The 20,000-nt window shown below is 39.9% G+C and overlaps 1 protein-coding gene across 8 annotated transcripts in view; it reads right to left on the reverse strand.

The window, feature by feature from the left end:
* The window catches only part of LOC124948466 (homeotic protein antennapedia-like), a 321,146-nt gene that overhangs the window by 45,696 nt on the left and 255,450 nt on the right, over nt 1–20,000 (reverse strand). Inside the window, exon 1 of one of the 8 annotated variants that reach the window (XM_047492147.1) lies at nt 12,507–12,574. The exons of 5 other annotated variants lie outside the window; for them this stretch is intronic. The gene's annotated coding sequence lies outside the window, so the exon portion shown is untranslated. 2 more of the 8 variants (XM_047492143.1, XM_047492141.1) reach the window with 2 other exon arrangements.

A 20,000-nucleotide genomic window follows, 5' to 3' on the forward strand; every position in this document is an offset into this window, starting at 1 on the left:
ATTTCTTAACGGCCGTTGTCGAATCAAATTGACCGTACTAATGACAGACCAAAGTTTACAAGGAAACCACGAGAAATCGTACTTTTTGCATGATTACAAAGACGTCTACCGACTTATTTACGATGCGATATTTCTATTCTAGGAATATTTCATCGATTACGAACGACAATGACATTAGCTTAAGCTTTTGTATCGATTCTTCTTTTTTTTTTCTTACCTCTCTTTTTCTCATTTTTTTTTTCTTTTTTTTCTTTAACTGAATCAACCAATGTCCAACACGAGGAAACAATTATCAATCCCCTCTCCTTACTTTTCCTATTCGACGACATCGATGTTCGAACGATTAGTCCGACAAATTCGTACAAGCCAACAGAGTTTCGTAGTCGTTTATTGGCGCAGTGTATTTTCTAGTGTCTCTGTGCTGGTTACTTTATCATTGTGACATGAAGTTTATATTATTTTAACATTACAAACAAACAAAATAATGTCTATTTATCATCATAACATATCACTTAATTTTAAGGTAAGTTTTAAATTTGTTATACGATTATCAAAGAATATTTTCCTTTTCATCTTTTTACATTCATATTAATCTAATAAAATTATAATCTATACATTTGTTATAACACATTAACATGAAGCTCTCGAGTCCGATTCGAAGGATAGAAAATAACGAGCACTTTGTAGACACCAATTGAGACGTTGACAAGCGTAACGCACCATTACAATACGGTCCTTAACTTTTCCAACGATGAATCGAGAGTACCGTTGAGCTCCCGCGTTTCGAGCACGTTGCATATGAAAGAGAACGAAGAAGGGAGAAGAGAGAAGGATAGTATGCGCGTGCGCACGTCATTAGCATACGCGAGCGAGAGGAGATTACCCCACACGGTAGGAGTAGAGGTATAAAACGGTGCCGACTACACGTGTAAACTTTGTCCTCGTAGAGGATTCACGCGAGGAAACGCAGTGAATTCATGAGAAGGCAACATCTGTTTGCATGCGATGCTCGATCTTCGAGACTCGCTTTGAATTCGTGGGGCCATCGTTATCGCTTCGGCAAAATTGTGCCGCGAAATCCGTTTTCAGCACGAAAAGCGTGCCTTAACGTGCTTATACAAAATCCAAATCGCACATTGTTCGTGTAATACATAGTTTCAACATAGAAAGTAAATTATTATTATTATTATTATTATTATTATTATTATTATTATTATTATTAATAAAGCTTTTTGAATATAAGTTATATCAATTATCGTAATATCTCCGTCCTGTTTTATTCTAATTCTCAGAGTATTAATATGACCAAATCCATTCGTTAACAATGAATTCGATTAAGAATGAATTAAACGAATGACATGATATCGATTCTGAGGAAACCTATATCTGCCATTGAAAGTCGGGAATGATAAAAGCTTCCTTACCGAGTAAAATGGGCAAAAAGTAAAATGATCCTGGGGATCGAACTCCATGGGGTTAGCAACGACAGATCGAGGGATCGATCGGCGCATTCTCGACGAATTCTCGAACGCGGTTGTTGTTCGCCGGTACAATTAGCGCGCCGTAAATCACGAGGATAACGAGACGCGGCGCCCCGAAGGCGTCACACGCCGGTCTTGCGCGCGCGAAAGTAAAGGCGGAGGAGGTGAAAGAGGGGAGGATATGCGGAGGAGTTCCGTTCGCCAACTCTCGGCGACGTCTCTCCAACAACTTCCAACTTCTTAGGGTAGACGACGTCGCTTCGCTCTTAGATCTCCTTCTTCGTATTCTTCTTCTTCCTTCTCTTCTTCTTTTGCACTTATCTCCCCTCTTCTCTCTCTCTCTCTTTCTCTCTCTCTCTCTCTCTCTCAAGTTTCTCCTCTTAAAGAACATTCACCCTTCGCTTTACTCTTCTCCGTCCGTTCGCAGTCGCTTCTTCGAAGCGCACCAAAACGTGGGCCAGAAAACCTCGTGTCCCATTCATCTTATAACGTTCCGTTCGAAAATAACTCGAATTTAAGAAGCTCGAAAACAATACGGACGAGTTTCCCCATTGCGTAATGGATCCATGCTAACTTCCACCACCGTTATACTATATACCAGTACTCGAGGGATTAAGATACGACCATAGCCAAAACCTTTCCGCGAATATTCAACTATCTTTGGATTTACAGTAAATTTTATTTCCGACATTTAAAGGGACAATCTTGCCTTCATTCAAATTTATTCCATTTACCTAGACTTTCTTACTAGATAAATGTCTTGTTTCTTTAAACAACTCGATACTTAGAATTATTATACGATTTATCTACCATCCCACCGAGATTATCGTTTCGAAGTCCGAATACAATTCGAGGAAGGACGTTTAATCTTAGAAGATTTTCGAGACTCTATACGCATTTATGAGAAACTCATTTAATCATCGCCGATATATATCGACGACGTCAAAAGACGCAATCTCCGTCTTTCCGACGCGTTCATTACGCATGCAAATATATATAAGATACGTATATATATATATATATATATATATATATATATATATCTTCTTCAACACTTCTCGCTGCTTGAAGCGTACGTATCAATATGATGAAAGTAACAACGATTATCGTTTAACAACGAGGTTCGTTCATTAATCATGTGCTTATACAAAGTTGCCGACAGACAACACTTCGATAATTCAGAGGCGTACAAATTATAGGGAATTCGCGATACCCGACTTATCTCCGTCTTTCTGTCTCTATCTTTTTCTTTTTCTCTCCTCCCTCTCTTTCTTTCTCTCTCTCTCTCTCTCTCTCTCTCTCTCTTTCTCTCTCTATTTCTTTCATTCTCTTTCTTGTATTTTCGTGAACTCATTCAAAGCAAATTTATATTGAGAAACATCTGTCTGATTATATTCGACAATGTATCATTCGAATAAAATTCTATGTTATGTCTGTTGCGTGCATTTTTCTTTCTTACGTTATCCCATTAAAAAAAAAATGGATATAAAAATAATCCATCAAATATGCGAAATCTTTAAAAAATTTTCTCTACGATCGTTCGAAAAAAAGAAAAAACAGAAATAACCTTTTTTCTAATTTATTTATTTATTTATTTACTTTTTTTTTTTTTTTGATTTTTTTTCTCCTTAAAAGAAATAAAGTATTTAAAAATGTCAAATAATTCTTCAAATATATTTAGTAAGAAGTTATAGAAGAAATATTTTTGGATGTTACTTTTTGACTCGTCATACAGGCAAATTCATATTGGCTTGGCGATTAGGCAAGAAATACGTAAAGATAGACAAGTGTATAATTTTGTGGATGACTCAAGCGCAATTTAACATTTCTGTCAAACGATAGAGAAACCTTGGAATTCTTTTAAACGCGTACGGGGTGTCTCGAATTTCCTTCGTAGTTTACATCGATAAATTATCGAATATGTTGACTTCCGCTACCTCTATGGTTTCACTTTTGTATCCGACAGAGTGGTGCACCCTCTCTTCCGTCGGTGCTACTTCCTTAGGCCCTTCCGTCGGCGCTGCTGATTTATCGCAATGGAAAATACGAGAAATAACAAGGGAACGCGGGACCGCGTTATACGCTTCGCCCGTTCCCGAAATAAAAATGCGCTTTGGAACCACAGACGCTCGACTCGTTCAACGAAATTTTCTGCGGTCGAAAGAATTTTACCGAGGAACGTGACTTCTACGTTCTATGGAACAACGAGGGAAAAAAAAAAAAAAAAAAAAAAAAAAAAAGAAAAAAAAGAAAAAAAAAAGAGAAGTTCTCAGCGACTGAATCTGTCATTTCTTTCCCCCTTTCTGATATACAATCCCTACGTTCGTATCTACTTTAGAAATATATAAAGTATACTTATCTAACAAAAACCTATACACACACATACACATACACGCACATATATATATATATACACACTTACAGGTAGTACGTTCTCTTTCTTGTAAGATAATACTTTTTAACATGACCAAAGAAAAATGAAAAAAAAAAAGAAAAAAAAAATGAAAAGAAATAGTGACGAAACAAATGAAGAATGACGTAGCACCATGTATCTTCGTTCCCGTCGAGTCGGGAAGATTCAACGAGAGGTAAAGAAGTACGGATGGCAGAGTTTCCTAGGTAGCTCTCTAACATCGACTTACGCTCTAACGTTATATTTCATCGATCTGGTAGTACCGCGTAGAAAGCCAAATAAGAGAAGGAAGGAAAGAAGAAAGGAAGGAAGGAAGGAAGGAAGGAAGGAAGGAAGGAAGGAAGGAAGGAAGGAAGGTAGGAAGGAAGGAAGGAAAGAAGAAAGAAAGGAAGGAAAGCGGAAAGAGAGGGACGATCAAGCCTGTTAACAAGATCGCACCGTAGATAGGACATAAATCTGCCTGCGTCAGGACCTATTTGCTATTACAGAGTTTTCGAAACGAAATGAGGGAAGAGAGAGAGAGAGAGGTGGTTAGGGTGAAAGAGAGGGGAGAGACACCTTGCGGTGACGTTCCTCCGCAAGCGGGATCTCCGCGTTCTCCTCCTCGTTGTCCTTTGTGTCCCCACATCGTTCGGACGGGAAATCGGGGAAAGTTTGTGCAAGAACGTACGGGCCATTGTCGTGGCGAAGGACCGAAAAAAGAAAGTTAAAAGCTCGTGAGAGCATTGTTGGTTGCGTCACCGGCAGGCTATCCCCCTTCCGCTTTCTCGACGAGCCATGGAGGCCTCGTGTATAATATCAAAATTTATGGCCGCGCTCGGCTCAGCTCGGCTCGGGGCCTTACGCACGCTTTACACTTCTCTTTCAGCTTCTACCGTCTTCGTCTTTGCCCTTTCTCTCTCTCTCTCTCTCTCTCTCTCTCTCTCTATTTTCTTCTTTCTTTTCCTTCCCAACTAACTATCTCCGCTCGCCATCCTCTTCCGCCTTATCTTTCTTCTCTTTTGTATGACAGGATGAAAACGCTTCCGCGTCTCTCTCGATGAAACACGTACGAGAACTTATCGATGAAATTCCATGGAAAGTTAATTCAAATTTATGAAGCTAACGCTCGTATATGAGCGACTTTCTAGATTTTCTATTTAGACAAACAAATTATTGGAAAAGTATGAATCTGTTTTAGAACGTAACGAAAAAGGAAAAAAAATCGATGAGAGAGAGAAAGAGAGAGAGAGAGAGAGAGAGAGAGAGAGAGTTTCCCTTTCGTAACACAATGTTAGCTCGAATCGAAGTTCTTGTTCGTCTTCGGAGAACAGAATCGAAGGAAAGAGCAAAAAGATGAGGACAAGCGAATACATAGAAAAAGAAGAAGAAGAAGAAGAAGAAGAAAAAGGAGAGAGAAAGGACATGAATAGTTGGCTCAGGATTTCTTATCTGACCCAAGAAGGTTCTTTTCATTATGCAACAACGATTTCAGACAGATAGACGAGAGAGTACGGGTAGGTATATTAATATCCAGAGGCATGAGAACCCGCACACATGCGGGGCGGTTTGCGTGCCTGCGTGGTAATCAGTATAATGATCAGCGGTCGAATTGACGTATCGCTAAGATAATATATATGACGGCACATGGCGGCAGATGCGTTCCACGGTGTGACGTGGTCTAACGCATCATTGATAGTCCACCCTCCTCCGCACCCTCCTCTATCTCGTCACTCGTTCTCTCTCTCTCTCTCTCTCTCTCTCTCTCTCTCTCTCTGTCTCTCTCTGTCTCTCTCTTTCTCTCTCTGTCTGTCTGTCTCTCTCTTTCATTTCACTTCTCCCCTCGAACGTCAATGCCATCCTCCATCAAATTTTCCTATCGCCCCCTCCCTCCTTCTCCAGTGTTCGTTTCCTGCCGACCAACCCTCCCCCTTCCTTCCTCTCCCTTCTCCCTCTAACCATTTCGAACGTTCCACCGGCCCTTCTGTCGCAAACGGAAGGGATGCGACGCAACGGGACCCCCTCGAACGACCAACCAGCATCCTTCTCCTTCCTTCGGGCTAAGGATTCTACCACCACCGTCGCCGCGCCCAACCGTGACTCGACAGAAAGTGACATTTGCGACAAAAAAAACAGCATGGCGTAGAAACTCATTTCGTTTGTACAATTACGATTATTCGACGTAGTTCGAACCCTCGTTCTTCGGCCCTTCGGTGTGAATTTTTTGTGAAGTAAATTCTCTCTCCCTCTCTCTCTCTCTCTCTCTCTCTCTCTCTCTCTCTCTCTCTCTCTTCCTCTCGAAGGGTTATCTTTCCCTCTTTCTCTTTATTTCAGTGTTTTTTTTTCAAAGATTCTGTAAACGTCAGTGAAAATCGATCGACCACATGGGCGCGAAAAAAAAATAGGTTCTATTTCTTCCTTTTCTTTTTTTTTCTTTCTTTCTTTTTTCGTTGACATTTATATAAACGCGTTAAAAGTTCTATGAAATTTTAAAGAATACTGCGAAATCGTAGAGAAAATCATTTAAGTTAGTTAGCTATAGATTATCTAAAGGATTTATCGACGATACTTTACAAACTGAGCACCGCATCATCCGCGATAAATTTCATAAGTGTTAGAACGAGCGCAAATCACGTTGCTTGGCACTCGAAGGATTAAACCGGTTTATTTATTACGCGTCCGATGTTCGTTTCTACGATTCGACGTCTTGGACGTACGTATGTAGAATCAGAGTGTACGATGTTGCAACGGCAATAGGTTGATTTCTTGACGTAGGAAAGAAGCGATTCGTACTCGTAGTTGTCGATGCATCGAACGATTGGCTCTTACATAGTACCGGCAGGGAGATTTAATTTGTGTGCCGGTTTCGCCTGGCTTTCCTCGCTTCTCAGGTCAAATGGGCAATTTGCTCAAAGAATTCTGGGTCGACGATTTAGGTTGCTTTTACGTTCTACGATGGTGTCGAGTAAAATGTGAGTGCCTTTCTTCGTACCGAACGTGATGAGTCAGATATCACGTATACATTTTTTTTGCCGTATGATTTCTCCCATAACATTCACTTTAATTCCAATTAAAATAATCGTCCATGCAAATGAGGGATTTAAAAATAAAAGAAAATAAATCCGTTTATGGAAAATATGTTGAATACGGTCGGATAAGATATATTTCAAATGACAAGTTCGAATCCTAATAAGATAAGATCTTAACCACGAAATAAAATGATGGAAATGATACAAAAGTTTCACCGAAGGACCAAAGATTTTTTTCCAATAAATATTTCTTCGCGTATTACGTTCCGGGGAGTCAAAAGTAGCCGTCGGCATTCGATTGGCACGTCGATGAAATTTGTTGTTGTCGCGTCGAACGAAAAACGAGATTGTGACGCGTTGTCGGACGCCACGAAGGAAACGTTCAAACGAGTTCGGCTTCGACGCCGGTGGTGGAGACTCGAAGAATGGTTGAAAAGAGAACAAGAATGGAACGGAGTCGACGCAAGAAGAACGGTGTATCGCGTTTAACGTTGGAATTTGCGTTTTTGCATCGGGCCGCACGATGCCACTTCGGAATCTACCGCGAAACAATTACAATTAAGAGCGGTTAGCGAATTACCGAACGTTTCAGGCACGCGGCCCCAACATACTTATATTCCACGCTTCGTGAGCCGACCGATTTCAGTTTTCCGGGAACGCGTAATTTCTCATAATTAATCGCTGACACCAAGTCGACCTGCCCTCGGCTAAAGGAAACGCGAAACGCGACGCTCCTTAACTTAAACGGAATCACGATAATTCTAAATTTAGCCTCGTGTAGTTAAGGACTGTTAAAGCAAATATTTTAATCCTGTTTCCTATGTCCGTCCATTTCGTTAGAATTTTAATTAAATGCTTTGCGGTTCAACGTTTCTTTCTTTTTTTTTTCCTTTTTCTTTTTCTGGGTTTGTTACTAAGGAAAAAAAAAAAAAAAAAAAAAAAAGAAAAAAAAAAGGAAAAGAAAAATATACATAATTATCAGTCACGACGACGACAAAACTTTTTTTCTTTTTCTCCATGAAACAATCTACCTCGAACTTAATTATACGAATAAGAATATAAAATTTGTAAACGTGAGAGGTGTCCAATAAGTTCAATGTACAAAGGTTAACCCGATAAGAGCAACGATTGGCCCTGAAAAAAATTTTACAGATAAATCGGATAGTTGTGTCGGTTATCGCGTGGACGTTTCATCGACGGCCGCGAGGCTTTCGATGAATAAGCGGAAAACGGCTAACGAATTTTGGCTGGGGCCATTGATCCGGCGTAGTAGTCGGATAGATGCTCGTAATGTGACATTCGAAGCGTGTCGCGCGTCCTGCTTCGGCGTTAATTTAAACGTCACGTTATCTCTCATATATCGTTCGTTTTATCATAACGCTTTCTCTCTCTCTCTCTCTCTCTTTCTCTCTTTCTCTTTCCCGTACTCTCATATCCTCGTTTTGGAATCATCGTTCACGCATTCGCTCTCCTTCGCGACGAAATGAGAGAAATAGAGAGAAAGAGAGAAAGAGCTCGCATTCGTATTCGAATATTTCTCGACGATAAATTATTCCTGCGGACGAGCTACTGTATACGAAAGAGAAAGAAGAGAGAGAGAGAGAGAGAGAGAGAGAGAGAGATATCACAGTCCGTCTTAGTTCATTCTCCAAAGCAAGCCGCTGAGTACATATTTTCTTCGCTTATTTACTACCCCTGGACTCTAGCGGGAAAATATGGTTCCCGGTGTCGGTCCTTTGATCCGACCGCATTATTTTTGTTCTTTTCTTTTTTTTTTCTTTTTCTTTCGAGGCGCTCGATCTTTCGACGAACAAGTTTATCTAAAATTCTAGGAGCATGAGTTTTGAATTTGGCTGGAACTGTTAGAACCAACGAGAATAAATATAATATACTTTTCTAGATCATCGAAAAAATATGACTTCGTCATCCTGTATAGTCTAGTCACTTCTCACTCATCGGAACTAGGAGAAGTTGTTCAGAAAACAAGCAAAATTGGACTACGTCCAACGATGTTCTGATTTTATCAACGAAATCTCATGTCGAGAGGGAAAAGAGATTGGATCGAGTAAGAGAAGAAAAAGCGGAAGAATAAGAAGAAGAAGAAGAAGAAGAAGAAGAGGAGTAGGAAGAGGAGAAGAAGGAGAAGGAAGAAGTGTGTGTTGTGTTTCGGAGGTTCGCTCACCTCGGTGGCTCACCTCCGTCGCTTCTTTTTCCGGCGTCTCCGTCGTCTCGGTCGCCTCCCGGTCCCGGTTTGCGTCCCCCTTTGTAAGGGGGTAGGACCTCTCCCCTGTGGTTTCAGGGCCGTTGCTGATGCGGCTGCTAAGCCGATCTCGGCTTCCCCCTCCGGGTGACGTTCCTTTTCGCGTCCCTGCACCGGGGGCCCTGTCTTCGGCCCGGAGCTGGGCCCCGTCGTGGTTGATACTTCCTCGAGAGTTCTCGGCTCACCAACACCACTACCACCACCACCACCACCGCCGCAGCCGCCTCCTCCTCCTCTTCCTCTGCTTCTTCCGTTTGCTCCGACCTCGGACCAGCGCCGAGAAAGATAACAACTAGGACCGGAACGTCCGCCACGCGATCACCGACACTCCTCGTCGTTAACGATGACAAAGACAACACCATCGACCGAGTACCTGTCCTCCTAGCTGCCTCTCTTTCCTCTACCTGGTAGCAACGCGTCCAAACAAGTCCATTCACCATATCACCCTTCTTCTTCCCTTATCACTCACCACCGGCTTTCTCTTTCGCACGAATACTTTCTTTCGAAATTTAATGAGACACTCTTGACACCATCGGATACCCGTCGGTATTGTAAATGATATTCGCAATTATTTCTGCCGAGCGTTGCCAATGAATAATAATAAAAAATAAGCGAGCTGTTAACCTACGGAGTCATGCGAACGAACGGTCAATTTGTTCCTTGGTTCGTCTCGAATCGATTTACTCTCTTCTTCTCGTAAAGACACGTAACACTCTCTTCTTTTTGGTCCTTCCTTCCTTCCTTCGTTTCTTCCTTCTTTCCTTCCTTCGTTCCTTCCAAGTGAAATCAGGCACTATCGATACGTCTACTCTTGGACGTACTCGTACTCCTCTCGAGATCCATTAACCGAGAGACTCGCTCCTCCTCGAAGAGTCCTGCCTTTCGCGATGGCCGATAGTCGTCCTGCGAGTCTCGTTGCACCTTCGTTCTCTCGTTAGACGAACGATCGGCATTGGTTCCCCTCGAGCAAAGAAATTCAACGGACTTGTTCCCTGCCGATTTTTGATTTTCTCATCTTCTTCGTTTATATCTAAGACATACCGCGAACAGGGTATCCAAGATCCAAATGTGATATCGTTCGTCACCGATCGCTCAACGTTATCCTTATCATCGTCCTCGTTAAAAAACACGATCACTTTCTTTCTCGTCGCGTACGCGTCGACAGCCAGCGTCGGGACGCCGGCAGTTCCGTCGATTCCCATGAAACGCCGCGGAGCTTACCGCGGAGCTTACGATACACAGCACGTTAGTATGCCTTTAACGAGAGATGCGACCACTCTGATCCGCGAATTCCGAGCGACGACTCGATTTCTCGCAGCCTCCGACGGCGGGAGCCAGAGCGCCGCGACGCGAGGCGCCCTGTGCACATGCGTTGAGTTACGTCTTCTCCCCTCTCTCCCTCTTTATCCCCCAACGACTCTCCCTCCACCTCGACGCCCCCGTAATATTCGCTATGCTACTGCTGCTGCTGCTGCTGCTGCTTCTCTTCGTGTCGATGCTCTCTCTCTCTCTCTCTTTCTCTTTCTCTTTATCTCTCTTTCTCTCTCTCTCTCTCTCTCTCTTTCTCTGTCCTCTCTTTCAACCCTGGAGAACAGCAAGAAGAGAAGGGCTGGACTGTCACGCCGTTCCTTTGTACGTCAACAAAGGTACGAAGGCGTTCGGTGAACACAGCTCGTTATACATATGTATGTATATCGACCAGATATTCGTACGCGCGAAGCCTTTATTCTTTCTCTTTGCTCCTAGTTTTAGATAATCTATTTCTTTAGGATGACTTTTAATTGGATCGTCTAAAAAAAAAAAAGAAAAAAAAAAGAAAATCTCTACCTCGTTAGAGCGTGATTTATCGTTTGTGGGAAAGTTTCTAACGATGCGTTTCATTTTCGTTTTGCCATTTCATTATTTCATTGAACAAATTATTGCTATTCCTTCAACGTTTTCAACAACGTTACACAATCGTATTAGATAGATTTGTCAGACGTCATAGTGTTATTTTTTTTTTTTTTTTTTTTTTAGAAATTTAGATGACAGCGAACACAAATTAATGGACTATGTTGGTGAGTTTTTAAAATAGAGAGAAAGAGAGAAAGAGAGAGAAAGAGAGAGAGAGAGAGAGAGAAAAGAAAAAAGAAAGACAAAAAAGAAATCGAGCTCGCCTAAGAGATGATCGCGAATTCACGCAATCTCGTATTTTCAGTGAAAGCCTACTCGAGCCCCGCGAAGTTGAGATACGCGAATCGAATTGAATGCCGAGCTTTCGAACCTTGAAAGAACGTGCTTGGCCTACGAGCGCCGAAGACCGACAGGAAAATTGCAGAAAATCCCGAGTGCGTCCACGCGTAGAGAACTGCTGACGGATTCGGCCGTCAATCTTTCGGCAGCTATCGTAAACCTATCAACTGACACTCCACATCAGACTCTCTCTCTTTCTTTCTCTCTCTTTCTCTCTCTCTCTCTCTCTCTCTCTCTCTCTGCCTCTAAAATGGGTTCTTCATCTTCTTCTCTCTTCGTCAGAACTCTCTCACGCGCAAGTACTGGTACTTTTATACACTCCTATGTCGGCTGCTCTCGATGCGAATAGACCACGATATATATCTAACTCTAACGTGAAGCTAGGCAGGAAATAACATAAATAGTTCAGAAGATCTAACAGTGTGCAATGCATGTTCGTTCGTGTCCCTTCTTTTCTTTCTTTTTTTTTTTGTGTTCTACATTATGATGATGTTTTTTTCTTTTTTGTTTTTTTTCTTTCTTTTTTTTTTTTTTTTTTTTTTTTTTTTTTTATTATTATCAGATTATTTGGATTGCTCCAAAGTGAAAAATTTATAGTGACAGGATCAGATCGTTTCGTCTTGATAAAATATCAATGCATGGTTAGAAATTGTTGAAACGTAAAAGCAAATAAAGAAAGATGTCTAATGCCGATCGGCCATTGAAAGTAACGAGATATATCCGGGCGAGTCGTGCCATCGTAGAACGATGTGTTGAGAACGAAAATGGTGCGAGCCAACTGATTCTTCTTTTACGAAGCATTCACGTGTCTCAATCTATTCTTATTTTCAATTTCGAATGATTCAACAAATTTCTTTTTTATTACCATAATATTTATTTTTTCTTGCTTTCTCGAATTGATGAAATTTCAAAATAATCATCTAAGTTGTATCATAAATTATATCTTTATTGATTTTAATTATTCAAACAAAACCTGTTCGTTTACACGTACATTCATCAATTATTAAAATGAGGCTAATGACAAAATTCAAATTCTTCAATTATCTGACACCATGAACGTTCTTAACGATACTTTTATGAGATTCGACAAACAAGAAAATCCACAAACTCACCGGGTGGCAGAAGGAACGTTGATTTCACGAAGGTAGAAGGCGTTGTATAAATTTCAAAAGGTTCTTACCTGTAACAATAAAAAGTTAATTCGATCAATTAGATGCATCAAGAATCTAACGTGGTTACGAGATGAAATTAATTAAAAGACTTCGCGGTAGATATAGAAAATCCGTAAGCGGAACGTTTAAAGAGCCGTTCTACATTAACAATATTAATTTTCTTTTATCGGTGAAATCACGGTAAATATCTCTTAGTGTATTAACGTATATAAGTAAAGCGGCATATATTGCGTCAACTTATTATGATCCGTGTTACTTCTGTGAAACGACGGAAAATTATCCGCGCTCTTCCGACCGCTAATTGCTCGTTGGTCGCGTGGTTGAGCGCAGTAAAAAGCGTTCCCCACAAATTGCGTGCTAAAACGAAGGATATTTGGCGTTATACCTACAAATTATCATTCACGTTACCACGGAAATGAAATGTAAGTTTTCTTTTTTTTTTCTTCTTCTTCTTTATCTTCTTTTCGAAAGAAGGAAAAAAATCAAGATAGAAAGAAACACGGGAAGAAAATTCAATCGGACGATCTTACGATATAAGGAACACGATCATTTTCAGATTGACAATGAATAAAAAGTGTGAAACGAAAATTCGATTAATGAATATGTTCGATTGTGAATTCGATCGTGCAAGATAAGATATATAGGAGTTCCTTGAAAACGGTAAATTTTCTAGAGCTCGACTGGCGTAATCGTTGTGCAGATTACGAGAAATTAACGGGTATCTAAGTTCGTAGGGTGCAGAGTCTAGGTAGCTTCGGGAGATCACTATGCTGACTAACAGAGAGCTGGCGGAAGTCCGCAGTGGCGGTTGAAAGAAAGAGAAGAGAAAACAGGCGAACGTTTGTGTGTATGAGAAAGAGTGAGGAGGAAGTGCCGCTGGAAGAGGGAGTGGAGTATAGTTAGAGAGTGAGAGGGAGAAAGAGAAAGAAAGAGATAGATAGAGAGAGAGAGAGAGAGAGAGAGAGAGAGAGAGAGAGAGAGAAAGCATCGGCCAACAAGCAGCGGCCGTGAAACAATGCAGAAGCCGCCAGCCGTGTAATTGGACTCCCCGGGACCTGGTACACTCTTTAAGAAGAGAAACGCAACCCGTTTTCTTATTTACTAATCGAGACCTAATTCCTCCGGCGTTATTATAAATCACGAGCTTCACGTTGCCCATCGTCGGCTAGCAGCTACCGAGCAACGACTTCTTTCTTCATCGATTTATGTCCCCAACAGATTTGAGTCTTTCCTCTCATACATTGTTTTTCTTCGTATTCGACTAATCGAAAAATTTTAATCGTCGGACATATTACACTAGCCTATTTTGTTCGAGAACAAAATAGATAAAGGAATTCGTTTTATCATTTTTTCTTTCTATTCACCAAGTTCAAAGGAAAGGATCGGAAGGTAAAAGTATCTCTCGTTTCTGCGTACGAACAAGAGGAATCGTATGGAAGGTCCATCAGGATTCTTCGACGTGGACGTGACAAGAGGACATCGTTGGAATATACTGTTAAGGGAAAACGCTCGAAGGTTTCGATCTTCTTCGAAGTGCAGAAGTGGTTGTGGGCTCTATTACGCGTTATTGCCTATAAACGGTTGATCTCGCGGAACGACCGCCATGCGTCTTTGCCACCGACGTCTCTTCTCTCTTTTGCGGAAAAGTAAATCCACATAAGTATTTACGTTCGTAGTACGGTAATTACACGATAGTCTTTCAGTATTAACTCTTAGAAATTCGATTTAAATATTTTATGATATATATATATATATATACATATAATAGACATTATCTCCAATCTACAATTATATTAAATATCAAAATAATCGTGATAAGACATAACGTTATATTTTTATTTCTTTTTTTTTCTTTTTTCTTTTTTCTTTTTTTTTTTTTTTCATTAGAATATTCGTCGAAAAGATTGTTACCTTCACCTCCTTTTTCGAGACACAAAGAAATCTGGAATGAGTCGAACGACTATGCAACGAAACGAAGGATTCTCTATCGAATCGATCGAAAAGAGAAAGAAGAAGAAGAACAAGAAGAAGAAAAAGAAGAAAAAAAAGAAGAAAAAAGAAGAAAGAAGACGAAGACGAAGAGGAAGAAGAAGGAGCGATGGCCGTTGGGCGTCATTAGGAAAGAGGAGAGGGCGCAGCACGCGGATATCACGCGCTCCATCAACGAACTGGGTCACGCAGTCCTGATGGAACGAGCGGCGTTGCTACACTGGGCACACGAGTGGTGTTGAACATTCGCAAGGCGACCGTCTAAATGTATATCTACGATCGTGAGAGGCGACCGGCTGGCTCTGCCCTCCGCATATAAGACTAACAGAGAAAAAGATATATATATATATATATATATATATATATATATATATATACATATATATACAGAAAGAGAGAGTGAGAGAGAGAGAGAGAGAGAGAGGGAAGGGTTCCCTCCGATTGTCAGAGGAGGCCGACTAGCACGTGTAGGAGAGTCGAACGAGCGCGAGGACATTGGCGGTGCCAGTCCGTGCTCTTTGTGATCGGGACGAGACTGGACGAATCAGCGATCAACGGACTGTTTCGCGCTCTCTATCGGGTTCCTCTCTTCGAGCTTTTGCCTGCTCTGCTTGGTGCTTCTCTTACTCTACTTTAGCAAGCTAGAAACAGCTGTCGAGTAGATAGCTACTACATGCCTGCCTATCTTCTTCCTTCATCCTCCTTCTCCTCCGGCAAACCAATTTCAGACGAAACGATCCCACTTCCCTTACTCTTCTTTGTCTTTCTTATTTGCTCTCTTTTTATTTCTTTTTTCTTTCTCCTTTTTTCTTTTTTCTTTCTTCTTTTTCTTGTTTTTTTTTTTTTTTTTTTTTTTTTTTTTTTTTTTTCAACGCCTTTCATCAACGAAACATCGCGTGCGTAACAGTTATCAAGTGCATCGATAATAATATTTCTTTTTCTGTTCGATTTTTTTATTTTCTTATTTACGTTTATCCATGTAATATCTATTCATATGGATTTTTCCGTCTCTCTTTTTTTTTACTCTCATAGATCTTACGAAAAAAAAAAAAGGAAAAGAAAAAGACGAAAAAAAGGAAGAAAAAAAAGTTTCATTTAGATTTTATCTAACTTGAGAATATAATTATTCACTTATCGATCATATTTATTGACAGTAATGATTGATTGACATCGTTTCTTTTTATTCTCTATTGTTTAACATATCCAACGTCATTGCTCTATTGATTAATAGATATGAAATAAATTAAATGATTTTCTAATTGATCCAACTTGAGATTTAATAACCGACTAAGTATCGAGAAGTTTTACGAATGCTTTTTTTCTACGATAAAGTCAGAAGTATTGTTGTTACGACCGTCGCATATATGTATATATATATATATATATATATATGGTTGACGTTAGAAATGGAAAGAAAGAGAGAAAGAGAGAGAGGGAGAGAGAGGGAGAGAGAGAAATACGTAACGAACCAAGGCCACATGAGTCCGTAAATCCTTACTAGCGCGATCAAGCGTAACTTTCATCCGCAAAATGCGCGACTCTGAAATGCGGAACGTGAAAGTTAAGAACCGTAGTAGATGCCGAGAGAGAGAGAGAGAGAGAGAGAGAGAGAGAGAGAAGGAAAGAAAAAATTAAAAAGAATAGAAAGAAAATGTGGACGCGAAAAGTTTATGTGTCCTTCGTTCCGGTGAACAGTCAAGAGTGCATAAATAGTTAACGGTTAACGGTTAAACGATAACATTGAACTCCTCTAGATATATTTTATGAAGTCTAATGAATTCATGGTAATATTCATTTTTCACCGATTACAAATTATGACTTCGAATTATTTCAAAAAGATAATTACTGTTTGGCAACATAATCAGATATGATTAAAACGATCATTCAGAAATTATTAAATAATTGAAACAATTTCGTATATCGCAATAATAGGATAAAATATTCTTACATCGTTGTCGTTTCGATTAACTAAAAAACAAAAAAAGAAAAAAAGAAAAAAAGAAAAAAAAAAACAAAAATAAACAGTCCTTTAAAGTTTTCAATTTTTCTCATTGACGAGAAACGAGTCGCGAACGACGACATAAAAGTGGTTAAGCTTTCTCGGTATAATAAAAGAAAAAGAAGATTAAGACGAGAAAACGTACATTAGTTTTGGGGAGTTTCTTCGGTCACGTTGGTTACTCGGTGAGAAAATGTCGAGGTTGGAAAAACGAGGGGCTCCGACGTTAGCTCTCCCGTTGGTCCTGCTACCGTCGGAGGAGACGCAAGAGACGTAGGACGAGAACAGAAAGAGAGAAAGAGAGAAAGAGAGAGAGAGAGAGAGAGAGAGGGAGAGAGAGAGAGAGACAAATAGAAGGAGACGGTGAAACCCACTAAATCAATACTCTGCCATCGCTTCAACTCCGAGCTCATCCCCTCGTACCCCTTGCCACCCTCTTTCACCCTCTCGCACTCTCTCTCTCTATCTCTCTCGTCTCCTGTTCACTTCCCTCTCACCTCCTCGTCGTCCATCTCCTCCTCCTCCTTCTCCTCGTCCTTCTCCTTCTCTTCTTCCTCCGGTCGTCTCGTCGGTTCCATCCGAAGCGAAGCATGCCACCCTTCGTTCCACCCCCGTCACGCTCTCGAGGCGAAACTTCTCTGGCTTCGCTTCCACCGTCGGCTACTCCCGCAGAGAGTACTCCCCTACTACTACTACTATTACTATTACTACTACTACTACAACGAACCTCTTCGAGTCTCGTACATTTGAGGAAAGTAGGAGGACTCTGGCTTCTCTACCATCTAGCACACGGCTCCTGAGACGTCGACGATGCACAGGAAATGCGATTCGCCTTAGTACACCGCTCCTCTTCTCTTCTTCTATATGTCTATCTTTCTCTCTTACACGTTCTTTTTCTATCTATCTTCCTTCCTCGTTTCACTTCCATCAACGGAGTTCACGCTTCTACTTTTATCGTGAAAAGCCTAAGAAGACACGTCGTCACCCCTCTTCCTCTTCAATTTTTTTTTTCTTTTCGTTTTTCTTTTTTCTTTTCCATGGCTTTTTCTTTTCCTTTTTTTTTTCTTTTCTTTTTTTATTTTCACTGCTTCTCTTCAAATATTTCTCCTTGCGCGAGAACTCATCTAAGAGTAGTTTCATCACTGAAAATCTAAAATCGTTCATCGCGTTCTTTTTCGAACGGCAACGGTAAAGATTTTGAAGTTTCTTAAATATCATATTAATTGTATGAAAGTCGTGTAAATTTGTAAAATATTTTTCTCGTTCTACGAAAATAAGTAATTGTTTAAATTCTTTTTCATATGACAAATATAACATATTTTCCGGTAATAACTATTCGGAGTTATCAGTTTTAATTATGCCAAGTGTTACGATCATCTGACGTTTAGGTCGAAAATAAAGTAATGGCTTGTATTTATAATTGTATTGCAAAGCCGCACCCAGGAAAAGATAATCCGGTCGTCAACACTGATAAACTCAACTTCGAGGAATGTGCTTATGGAAAACAGTTCGTGCTTCTAAAGAAATATTGAATTAAATACGTATTTTATATATACATATATATATATATATATATATATATATATATATGTGTATATAATACGTAGGCATTAATAATTCAAACATGAGCTCAAGCGTTGTTATCTTATTATCATCGATCAATCTTATGTATATATGTATGTATCTACATTGATAGCGTAATATGTTTTTATAATATTACGTACAGCATAACTTCGTAAAAAATAATCAAGTTAGAATCTCGCTGATGGACTCAATGAAACGGCTCATTGGTGATAATATTATCGGAATATAAAATGTTGTTATAAGAAAGTAGAATTTAAGAATGCTTATCGGTCGAATGTTTAACCATTAAGACGAGAGTTAAGCGGACTGGAACAAGCAACCGGTTCAGGAATTGTGTCAAGTTCAGACCATGAAAAATGCGATCGACTCTTGTATATGTTAGTAAAGAGAGGCAATGTCACGTATTTCTTATGCATACGGAAAACGCGTACGTCAAGCATCCACAAAAAAAAAACGACAAATAATCAAATCGTCCCTGTATACGCACCTACGTAAAATATAAGAGAAAAAGCGAAAAATTGTAAAAATTTTGCCATATTTACTTGTGACGTTTTGGCAGCCATAAATTCGGGGGTTTAAATAAAGTACACCGTTTCGTGTAAACAAAATACACCGTTGTTTTTTACGATTATCGATCGAAAACGTAATCCGTTTTCGATCGAACCACTATAACCATTCGATCGGAAAATATGTATAAAGTTGAACGAAAAATCTGATGATTTAACGTTTGTATTTCGTTGAAAGATAGAAGTCAAGGTTGTCTTACGACGAAGTTTCATTCCTCGACTACAAACATTTACTTTATAACCGATGAGAAATACGAGACGGTTTGTACAGGTGAATCGAACTATGGAGCTTAAGAAGTCTATGTATGCGTTTATATATGTGAATATGAAGTAAAGCGCGACCGCGCGTTAACCGCTTCACTTCGATACATTAAAAGTTATAGGATATACGATAGGATAAATCAAGAAATGGAAATAATATAGTATATAAATGTAGTTTATAGTTTAATTCAAATAAATGTGAACATTTTACAAAAATCAATAATTTTATAAATATTATGAAATGCCAAAAAAAAAAAAAGGAACAAGGAAGAAAGAAAAAAAATTACAAGCTTCGAAAGACGTAAAAAAGGAGAAAGAAGAAGAAAAAAGAAAAAATTAGAATGATCAAAAATGTACAAGAATTGAAAGTAAGATTTGTATAATCCAATTATTCATTGGCCAATAGAAACGTTCTAACGTTTATTCCCATGACTATTACATAAATCAGAACCGAATCACACGGTATTAAACAATGAAATCATTTCGCGCGAGAACTCTCTCATTCGAACCTTACTCTCATTCTTTTTCCTTTTATCTACGAAGACTAGACGAATAGAAAGGAAAAATAGGAATAAAAATAAAGGAAAACAAAGACGAAGACGAAGACGAAGACGAAGACGAAGATGAAGACGAAGAAGAAGAAGAAGATGAAGACGAAGAGAAAGAAGAAGAATGGCGCAAAGATAAGGGCAAGAAGCAATCAATTGAATGTTTTCATTTTGAAGCACGAGTCGCGATCAAGAAGAAGGAACGAAGGAAGGGTAGAAAAGGGTAAATTGGAATTCCGCGACGCGAGCTACACTTCGCTTTGGCAAAGGGGTGGTTGTGGGAGGCTAGGGAGCCGATGGAGCACGGTGGAAACTGAGAACGAAAGAGAGAAAGAGAAGAGAAGACAAGAGAAGAGAGAGAGAGAGAGAGAGAGAGAGAGAGAGAGAGAGAGAGAGAGAGAAAGACGGGAGAAAACGGATAGGAACGGAGAGTGGAAAGGAGAGGTGCGCCCAAGGAATATTTACTGCCATCTTCTCTACCACTTAC

Source organism: Vespa velutina, chromosome 4, assembly GCF_912470025.1.
Source record: "Vespa velutina chromosome 4, iVesVel2.1, whole genome shotgun sequence".
NCBI classification, from domain to species: Eukaryota; Metazoa; Arthropoda; class Insecta; order Hymenoptera; family Vespidae; genus Vespa; species Vespa velutina.